The following is an 11,386-nucleotide window of genomic DNA, read 5'->3' on the forward strand; positions in this document are numbered from 1 at the left end:
CCTATCAAAATGATCTGTTCACTTTGTGAAATGGTGTATAATTTTGTGAAAAAATATTTTTAATTTTCACTATTATGCCCTTGAACACATGTATTTTTTCTAATGCTGCTTTCTCTTCAGTATCCAAGTTCTTCTTCCTTATGAGGCCTTGTCATTTTGCTTCTCTGGATTTCTATATCCCCTTTGTACCACAAAGGGATTTTTCCAGATAAGTAATTACCTACATCCAGGATTTAGGATATGAGGTTTTGTATTGCCACATAATAGAAATTTGGTGCTAGAAAGGACCTTAGAGATCATCTAGTGAAAACGTTGATTTAAAGTTGAGAACACCGATGTCTGAAGAAGGTAACTGAATAGCAAAACTGAGACAGGAGACCCTGGCTTTCAGCCCAGGATGATCTCTTCTCACAGCTCCTTGCTGATCAACACTGTACCAGCTCCTCCTGACAATCCCGGGTACTCATCTGCTCCTTAATTTGCTCAGGGAACCCATTTCTTCTTAAAAGCTGCAGGTTAGGATTTTATAGAAATATTGTAACATACGGCTGTCCTCTTCATGTAATCAGAAGAATGGAAAAAGTCATAAAGAGAAATATCCTTAAAACAAAATTTTCTTAAACAGGGTTTGTGTGAAGAATCTCATACTAGGAGCAAGTCCTTATAGATTCATCTATGCACTGTGATCATCCATTCTTTGTGTGTAACAGGAATCCAGCGAGGATTAGAGAGAACAATTTTTACTGGGCATACCTGGATCTGTCAGGTACTCTGAAAGTTACTTTCCATCAACTCATTTAGTTTTTATAATCACTCTTTGAAACATGTACTATCACCTCCTTTCTACAAAGAGTGAAACAGAGACTCAGAGATGTTAAATAAAGCATCCAAGTTTCTGTAGTTAGGAAAGGGGAGGAGGGACTTTGAACCTGTATTTCTCTCTATATACCGTGCTATGAGTGGTTAGATTATGCCTGGCTGGTTGCATCTTGGGATGTAGTGTTCTGTCCAAATACTCTCCTATTCTTTTTACTGTTCCCACACTCCTTCTCCCTGTACAAATGTGCTTTTGCTTCCACAACCCATGATTCCAACTCTTCTACTGAAGGTGTTTCCTGCAGAAAGCCAGAAGGTAGCTTACATCTGAAGAAGTAGCTTTCAGCCAATGACTGAAAAAGCAAGGATATGAAATCTTGTATCTCTTCTTCTGGTTTGAATGTTTTCTGATATGTGGATCTCCAGGGACTTTGCTTGTAATCACATCATCCCTGTTTGGTTGCCTCTCTTTAGCTATCTTGTTTCTCCTACCCCCTTACCATTTTTTTCCTTCAGAAACTGCTTAGTAAATTGCTTACATACAAATCTTTGTCTTGCAGTCTGTTTCTGATGAGCCCAGCCTAAGAAAGGGTGTCATGCCTTATTATTTGACAGTTATATCAAATAATATTTATTAAGCACCTTTTGTATTCCTAGCAATATGTGACATTGTTTACACATATAAATTTATTTTATCTTGATAGCAGTCCCATAGGTTGATACCATTTATCATTTTATAGATGAGAAAACTGAACCTTAACAGCTTGCTCAACATCACATTCCCAGTAGGAATCAGAACCAAACAACAACCTTATCTGACTCTAAGTCATCTTCATAACCCATATGCTGCACTCCTTGAAGACGTTATTTCCCTTGTCTAGGAGACCAAATCACAATCACTATTGATCAAACACTATATGTGGAAGAAAATTGAAAATAAATAATTAATATCCCAGTTACAAAAACTAAATTTTCACATAGTCTATAATTTCCTTTTCCTTACTCAGATGATCTAGTTTTCCGTAACTGGGGTGAAGTAGAACTCTTGACTAGGAAGAACTTATGCAACAGGCCATATAGTCTTTACACTAATCCCCTGAAAATTTATGGAGCATATGACTTGTGATAAGGTCAGAAAATAAAGTTTCTTTCTCTTAAGGAATCTGCAATTTAGTGAACAATACTGACTTATGAAAACTTGGTTTATAATCCAATGAGTAAGATAATAAAAGTATATGACAGCAACGAGGATAAAATAAGGAAACACACCCTAGGTATTCCTTGAGTGAGTCAAGACTGGTGACAGAGTTGGGTAATAATGATATTTGAGCTAGGTTGTAAGTGTGAAAATGATTTTGATATTTCATTTTATTATATTATTTTTACTATTCTTTTCCATTCTATTCAGGAAAAACATATATCAGAATTGTGCTTGGAAGAGAGGCCAAAAATCACAGAAGTAAAAAAAATGTCCTATATCTCTACTTCTAATTAAAATTCTGACTCAAAGATCTGGGTCCCAGAGTTATTATTCTGGTGCACACAATAGCAGTGCTTCTTTTCTGATTGATAACTAGAATGGGTAAAGTCTTTTATATGATCCAGACTTATTTTACAATTAGAATGTTTGTTTCTAAGCAGTGAATGCTTATATTTGTAGTTATTCATTGCTATATTAAATAAATGACTCTAAAGTTGAGGTTTGAAATTTTCAAATGTTTCTAAATAGATTTGAGAACTTGGAGATGTTAATGGCAACATTGGATACAGAGTGGTGACTTCCAACCTGTAGGCAAGAGCCCCAGGGAGACTCAAATTTATTGAGATGGGAATTCAGATCAGTATGCATATGTGCACACCTTTTCCAAGCTAAAGGTACAAGAACTTATTCTTGTAGGATAGCAATAAGGCAAAGCAGCTGAGAGCACAAGGATTTTAAGTTGTGCTGAGTTCAAACTCCATCTTTATCACTTAGTAAGTGGGTAAACTCGATTATGCTACTTACCCTCTCTGTCTGTGCCTCAATTTTCTCATTAGTAGAGTGGGGATAATAACCTACCTCAGAGAGTTGTATGACAAAAGTGAATTAAATATAGGATACTTAGAACCCTGCCTGACATATGCTGAGTGCTCAGCAAATATCATTATGTGCATGACTTGGGAAAATAGATCCTGACATCTTTTTTACATTACTAGATTAGTAATTTTTTTTACATTACTTCTATTTGGGTTCTTTATGTTATGAGTTCAGAAATTCCATTCTGTCCTAACAAGGAAAATGCTGAACAGACTGGAAAACCAATAACTCTTCTTGGATCTGTAAGGGAAGGGAGGAGACAGGGAAAACTGGTGCCTATAAGAGGGGAGAGCCAGATGGGTGAACACAGGGGATCTTACTGGGACAAAGACTTATGCGTGCAAACCTCACAGGAGCCGGTGTCAAGGTAGGAAAACCTGAATGGTAATTGATGAAGCACTGAAGGCTCAGTGTAGACAAGTCTAAGTGTTTAAAATGACAGGGTGACCAGTTGCAATGGGGCCCCACACTTTTGTGCTCAAAAGTTCTTTCACTAAATGCTGCAGCAAAACCCCTCATGCTCTAGTCGGGGGTACAGGGGAGAGGAATAGAACTATTTTAACAGATCTGCCCTCAGGAGAAACTAGTTAACCAGAGCCTATCCTTGTAGGGTTTCATCAGAGCCTAACTGACATGGAAGAAGGAAGTACTCAACTCCAGTCAACTCTAGTTTTCCACATGGAGAAGGGAAATACCCAAATGGTCTCCTTCTAGCCATCCTCAGGAGGAAGGAAAAGCCTGAGACACACTTGTGGCATTCACAACCCAGAAGCACAGGCTTGCTAAAAGACTGAGACCTAATCACAGGATTATAGAACACATGGCTCAACAGCACATTGTTAATACCTACTTACTGCTATTCCTTTTACCCCATTTATCATGTCCCGCTATCAAGAAAAAATTATGGACTGGCAGAGTGGCTCAAATGGTAGAGCATCTGCCTAGCAAGCTTGAAGCCTTGAGTTCAAATTCCAGTATCACCAAAAAAAAAAAAAGAAGAAGAAAAATTACAAGGCACACTAAAAGTCAAAAACAACTTGAAGAGACAGAGCACGAGAATGAGACATGGCAGTAATATTGGCACTATCAGATCAGAAATTACATGGCAGTAATATTGGCACTATCAGATCAGAAATTTAAACCAGCAATGATTAACCCAATCAGGGCTCTAATGGATAAAGTACATAGCATTGTGAACACATGAGTAATGTACTCAGAGAGACAGAAATTCTAAGAAAGAATTTTTAAAAATACTTGAGATAAAAAGCATGGTAACTGAAATAAAGAATGCATTTGGCAGGCTTATTAGTAGATTGGGTACAGCTAAGGAAAGACTCTCTGGGTTCAAGGCTATACCAATATAAACCTTCCAAACTGAAAACCAAAGAGAACAAAGAGTCAGAAACAGAACAGAATATCCAAGGGCTATAGAACAATTATGAATTATGAATATAATATACTCCAAAGTGTACATACTATATAATTCCAACTATTGGACATTCTGGAAGAGGCAAAATTTTGGAGACAGCAAAATCATGAGTGATTTCCATGGGTGGGGTGGGAGGAGGAATGAGCAATCAGAGCACTGATTTTTAAGGCAATGTAAATACTCTACACCATACTATAATGCTCATTATACATCTGTGAAAGCCCATAGAAGGAACAACACCAAGATGAGCCCTAATGCAAACTGTGCACTTTGGGTGACAATGATGTGACTGTGGAGGTTCATCACTTGTAGCACATGTACCACTGTGGTGAGGAATGTTGGTAACAGGGTAGCTACACACGTATAGAGGCAGGGAGTTACATGGGAAATCTCTAGACATTCCCCACAATTTGCTATGAACTTAAAATTACTTAAGGAAAAGAGATCTTAAAAAAAAAAAAAAAAGCTAGGGATTGGCTTACAGCAGATCCTTGCCTGTTTGAAAAAGTTCATCACAGTTTGGATTATCCAGTCCTTTACTCTTCCTCACTCTCCCTATCTTGGTAGATTTTTTGCTTATACTTTGTTCATCAGTATCTCTAGCCCATATGTATTCATTATGAGTGTTTTCTGTTACAAAATCTGATTAATGGCAGCTTAATTAAATGTAGGTTTATTTTCCTTACAAGGCAGTCCAGGCCTGGTGCAGTGGCTTAATGATGGCATAAAGGACACAGGTTCTTCCTATATTTCTTCTCCACTAAGTTTGGATTGGTGACTTTTTATTCTTGATCATGAGATGACTGCTTCAGCCACTGGCCTTATACTCATGCTATTAAACACAGGAATATGGAGGCTCCAACAATGTCTTTTTTATTATAAAAGCATAATTTTTACTAAAATCTGCAGAAGATTTCAATTTCTATCAACCTTTTCAGAACTTGTGATTGTGTATGTCATGCTATTAAAGTTTGATCTGTGGTCAGGCTGCATTGGCCTCACCTGAGAGCTTGTTACAGCTATAGACTCTCAGGCACTACCTCGGAGCTGATGAATCAGAATCTGTATTTTGGCAAGATTTAGGTGATTCAAATGCCCATTGACTTTTGAGAAGCACTGGTATTTGCCATATTGACAGAATTAGCATGCATACACTTTGCTAGTTTGACTTGGATGCAAATGCATTATTACCAGTGATAAGGCAAAACAGGCTGAGCATAGCAGGCTTGACATACACAGTCTTTCATACTTGACCTATTTTCTTTGGTAGGCATTCACATTTTTTCATTTTTTTGGTAGGCATGGCCTATCAAAACAGGGTGTGTGTTCATGTCTTATTATCGCACTCTTAATTATTCTTGTAATACCTGCTCAGGTGCTTCTCATGTTCCCATCTGATCCTTGCCACCTGTAGAGGAATGAGTGGGAGGAAATTCCTTCTTCAGTAAAATAGTTGCTCAACTAGGTATTTGTTGGGCTCCTTGGGGGTTTTTTGTTGTTGATTTCAGTTCATTTTGCTCTGGTTATTTTGGAGATGGGGGTCTCATGAACTATTTGCCTGGGCTGGCCTTCAACTGCCATCCTTCTGATGTTAGCTTCCCAAGTAGCTAGTATTACAAGCATGAGCTGTTAGTGCTAGGCAAGGGTTCCTTGTTTCTAAGTTTCTTTCTTCTTTCTACATGTGCTCCAAAGTAAGAAAATTCAGTTACTGAATTTTATTGAACTCTGTGTTTAGGGAAATACACTGTTTATACATTGGGCTTTCCCTCTACATGAGTATAGCAATTTAATCTGTTCTGTATATTTTGAGATATTTTATCCATGAGATTGCCAAAGGGTAAATCAATTTTAATTTTCTTTTAGGCAAAGTGTCTTTCACACATAAGTCAATACAATATTGTGCCTATTTCTTTTCTTTTTTGCTTCAGGAGAGATGACTCAGTTTATTATTCTTAACTTGATCCTTTCCTCTCCCATTTTTATGTTCCACACTGCACAGAGCTATCACCCCCACCTCCATTACAGTTGGGCCCCTGAGAAGCTAAAGGGTAAACAGCAAAGTCAGAAAGTTTGGGAAAAGTCAAGGTTGCATACCTCTCAAACAAGGAAACAAGCAAGAAGGGCTCAATAACTGTACACAGAGCATGTGACATGGGCAGTATTCCATTGACAGGAGCCAAATGCACAGTCTATGGCTTTTGGGGCTCAATCATAGTGCAAAGCAAGTAGGCCAGTGAGCAGGTGTCAGTTCCTACAGGGTCATAGGGCATCATCATCCACCATGGGAAGGGGCTCCAGAAGGCTGAAGATATTCAATGCCCATCTCGTGCAGGGTCATGATGCCCTTGCTAGAGCTCAGGCTCTGGTGGCTTTGGCTTCGTCTTCCAGCTCATCAAGGAAATGCTCATGGAACATGGAGTAGATGGTATAGCCATAAATACAATGAACACCCGGCACCGGTGCCCACGCTGGTCACAGTGCTCCAGCTCCGCCGCTGTGACCGCGTCTTCTGTCACTGGGCAAGTTGCACCTGCCGCATGAAATGCAGCAGCGCGGGAGTCAGCTTCTCCCGCATGCGGACGATGCGCTGAGCGAACTGGGCCTTTCCACTCCTGGCATGGAGAGGGCCGCCAGCCCCTGGCGCAGCCATGTTGGTGCTCAGGGCCTATTTTTTTAAAAAAATTTCCTTGGGATGGTTATTTAAGGAAATATATCTCTAAGGAAGGAAGCTTCATAAAGTACAATGACAGCAGCATAATACAAAATGTTTTAAAATTTGTTCCTAGATTTAAAAAATGGCAGTCAATAAGTAATGTGGTTCCACTTAACATGCTGTGATTTTTGTATAAAATTGTGTGCAGAGCTTGCTAAAAATTTTGGAAGACTAAACAACTAGAAAGCAACTATAACCGAATGAAGTATGGTGATGTCTAAATGAACAGCCCAGGTAACAAAAGGACAAAGACTAATTTAGGATTAACAATAGGAAAGAAAGTGTGGTTTTGTGCATTAAATACAGAATACCATGTATCTTAGCATCTCCCTGATGGTATGTATAAATGAGAAAAATATTCTGTGGAAAGCATGCTTCATTCATATGACTTCAAAAACTTTTTCTTTCAGTTCTGGACCCCCTATGAGATTTAGAGTTGCTTTAGAACTTCACAATGAGATTCTGCTTCACAATTATTTATCAAAACAAGCTAAACTAAACAAAAACACAAAAGAGATATGGACTATGACATGCAGAAATTGGAACCATTGTGCTTTGCTGGAAGGAGTAGAAAATGGTGCAGCCACTGTGGAATACAATATGGTGATTCTTCATAAAATTAAAAACAGGACAATCATATGATCTAGTGATTTCACATCTGGGTATAAAACAAAAGATTGGAAGCAGGAATATGAACTGATGTTTGCACACGTCATAGCAACTCACATTATCCATTGATGAAAAATAGATCAACAAAATGGGACACATACATATGATGAATACTATTTAACCTTAAAAAGGAAATTTTGACATATGCTATAATATGAATATATCTTGAAGATATTATGCCATGTGAAATAAGCCAGTCATTAAAGGACAAATATTGTGAATCCACTCATATGTGGTACTCAGAGTTGTCAAATTCAGAGTCAGAAAGTAAAGAGGTGGCAGCCAGGGGTTGGTGGGAGGGGGAAGTAGGGAGTTATTATTTAATGGGTATGGAGTTTCAATTTGGAAAGCTGAAAATTTTTTGGACATGGATGGGTTGACGGTTGCACAACACTGTGAATGTACTTAGTGCCACTAAATTGTGTAATTAAAAATGGTTAAAAAGGTAAATTTTATGTAATATATATTTTATCATAATGAAAACACTCAGGAACTTGTGGCAATGAAGGTTTAACATCCTTCCATTATCTTGCCTGTTTAGGTTAAAGAGTTTAACACTTACTGCAATGTCTTTCCTTTATTAAGTACCTTGATATTACTAGGTAGGTTGGTATTAGGTATGGAACTCCAAGAAACTGGAGTTGCCAATAGTTCAACTACATTTTGGGGGCCCCTACTGAATATAAAGCCAATGTTGTGATAGGCTTTAGGGATATACAAACAAATTAAATATAGTCCTTGACTTTAGTAAGGTCACAGATTAGCATGGAAAACAGAGATGGAGTTAAATGATTGCAGCATGGTACAATAGCACATAAAACATGTTGTGGTTTGATCTTAAAATATCCCCAACATTCGTATGCTAAAGGCTTGATCATCAGCCTGGGGTGCTGTTGGGGGGTGGAAGAGGATTTAAGAGGTGGGGCCTAGTGGAAAGAAGTTAGGTTATTTGGAGATGTGTCTTTGAAGGGGATATTGGGACCCTGATCCCTTCTTTTTTTCTCTCTTAGCTTCCTGGCTGCCATGATGCTGTGCCCAAGAAACCATGAGTCAAAATAAACCTTTTCTTATTTCAAGTTGAGTTACCTCAGGTGTTGGTCACAGCAATGGAAATCTGACTACCCACATAACAGAAATATATAGGACATTGTGATCTTAAGCAAGTTGCCAGATCTGTTTGTGCTTCAGTTTCACCAACTGTAAAATGAGATGATAGTGATTGCAACCTCAAAGGGTTGCAGTGAGAATTGAATGAGTTCATATTATAAAGTGCTGAAATAACACTGGACAAATGGCAATGTTTATTAAATCTAGTGAGCACCAGTGTCATTTATAACGTAGTAGCAGTAGCAGGACATGAGTAGAGATTCTGTCTTGTTTTACACTGCTGAGTCCCCAATATTCTACTGAGAATACTTGACAAGTAAGCACTTAATGCATGCTTTTATTTTATAGATAAAGAAAGCAAGTCTCATAGCTATTATAGAGAAGAGTGTTGGGGTCAATTGGCAGATGGTCAGAGGAAGCAATACCTCGATAGAATTTTGACAGACTTCTACATATTCCATGGGACAATGAGAGAGGGAGCATTATTTCACCCGTGGAGGTGAGATAGCATTGATTCATTTGATCTTGTCCTATTACAAAGGATGAAGTGAGGCATGATCTGAGATGTAATTGGGAAAATAGATAAGTTACTGTAAAATGTTTAATGTAGTAATATTACACAACTGGCACTACGTCAGGTTTCAGGATCACAATGTCTACCATTCTAGTCCTCAGGATCTTACATTAAGCACTTAAAAGATCATGCTGCTAGGATTAGGCCTTATGGAATAAACTGTGGAGGTGGGAAATGGTGGAAACTTTAGGAGGTAAGGCTTAGTAGAATTGACTCTATGAAGGATTAAAGAACCTTGAAAAGCTTTTGAGAAAAACTGTGACCTGGTTGGAGTGTACATGTAGACAGAGCTCCAACAGGAGATAGGGGGTCCTAGAGATAGGTTCACTTTAATCCAGACAAGACAGAATAATCCCCAAACTAAGGGACGTTAGTGGGAACAAAAAGAAGAGGCATGAATTTGAGCAGTAATTACAAGATATATTCCCTAGAACCTGGTGACTGAGAGAGAGAAAAAAAGGGAAAGTCAGAAGATGACCCCCAGCTTTTTGGGTTGTCTAAAGGGGTAAAGAATTGAAATTCCCTAACCTTACTACCTAAGGAAGAAAATAGAAGATTAGGGAGAAGGAAGAAAATTTGGCAATTTCTTTTGGGATGAGCTGAGTTGTAAGACATTAAAGGGACATTTAGGTATAAAAGACATCTATCTATCTATCTATCTATCTATCTATCTATCTATCTATCTTACCCCACACATATAAATAAATTAATATGTAAGTAATTGTGTACGTATGTATGTGTGTGTACTTTGTAGGGAGGTTCCCACAAACAGAGATCTGGAGTAGTAAGAGTAGAATAATGTAGTGTGTGTTTATTTATCACAAATGTTTTTGAACTCTTCCAATGAGTCAGATTCTGTGATCAAAGCTGGACAGGAGAGTCTCTGGCCAGTGGATGAATGTGGCATCTTGCCTCTGGCCTCAGATCATCTGCACATCCATATATCAGGATTAAATATGTTGTGGAAAGAGATAGAAGAGATGCCTTTTAATATTAAATTACTCTTTTGCCACTAAATGAATTTCCTTTTTGTCATAACATATTGCAATACTTTTGTGAATTAAAATCACACCAATATCTTATGATTCTGGAGGTGAGAAATGGGTCTTATTGGGGTAAGGTATATTTGTGGCTGGTTTAAAGGATCTAGGGGAGAAATTGTTTCCTTACCTTTTCTAGCTTCTAAAGGCCACCTGCATTCCTTGGCTTATGTCTTATTTCTTCAAATTCAAAGCCAGCAATACACCATCTTTGAATCTCTCTCTCTCTCTCTCTCTCTCTCTCTCTCTCTCTCTCTGAGTGCTGCGTTCATCCTCACATTGCCTCTGTGACTGTCCTGCCTCCCCTTTTCCGTTATAAAAACCTTTGTGCTTACACTGGACTCCTTTGGATGGGGCTAATTTCCCCATCTGAAGGTCCTTAACTTGAGGACCTTGCAAAGTCTCCTTTGCCATGAAATATTCACATTTCCAGGTATCATTGAGAGGCCATTATTCTGTCTGTCATATCACTTTTATTTGTAGAGTTCAAATTCATTTTGAGTTTGTTTGCTTTCAATATTTAGATGCCTCTCCAATTTATCATGGTGGTTGTTTACCTTGCTCTCCAAATTCTGAGCTATTTTTTTGTCTCATCCCAAGAAAGGCTATAAAATCTTCTTTAATCTCCTCATCTAAAACCTCCTCTTCTGAACTCCTAGTGTACTTGTATCTGACTTGTTCATTTGTATTAGTCATACACTGATGTATCAGTCCTCTTAGTTACAACAAATAGAATTTTACCTAAAATTGGTTTAAAAATTGTGTGTAACTTATTGACTCAGGGAATTTTTGAAAAGGACTGAACAAGGAAGTGTGGGAAGGTGAGAACAAGATATGACTAGTTTCAGGAGCCACCAAAAATGGGGATTTAGACATTCTTTCTCTTTCCTTTGTTTCTACTTCTCTCAGTCACATCCACGCTTCTTATGAAAGTTGACATTGTCCATTTGACAATAAATAG

At 38.1% G+C, this 11,386-nt stretch overlaps 1 pseudogene; it reads right to left on the reverse strand.

Moving 5' to 3' along the window:
* Positions 1 to 6,656: 6,656 nt before the first annotated feature.
* On the reverse strand, positions 6,657 to 6,972 carry LOC109674361 (cytochrome c oxidase assembly factor 3 homolog, mitochondrial pseudogene; annotated as a pseudogene).
* Positions 6,973 to 11,386: the final 4,414 nt, after the last annotated feature.

The sequence above is a fragment of the Castor canadensis genome, chromosome 7 (genome assembly GCF_047511655.1).
Source record: "Castor canadensis chromosome 7, mCasCan1.hap1v2, whole genome shotgun sequence".
Taxonomy (NCBI): Eukaryota; Metazoa; Chordata; class Mammalia; order Rodentia; family Castoridae; genus Castor; species Castor canadensis.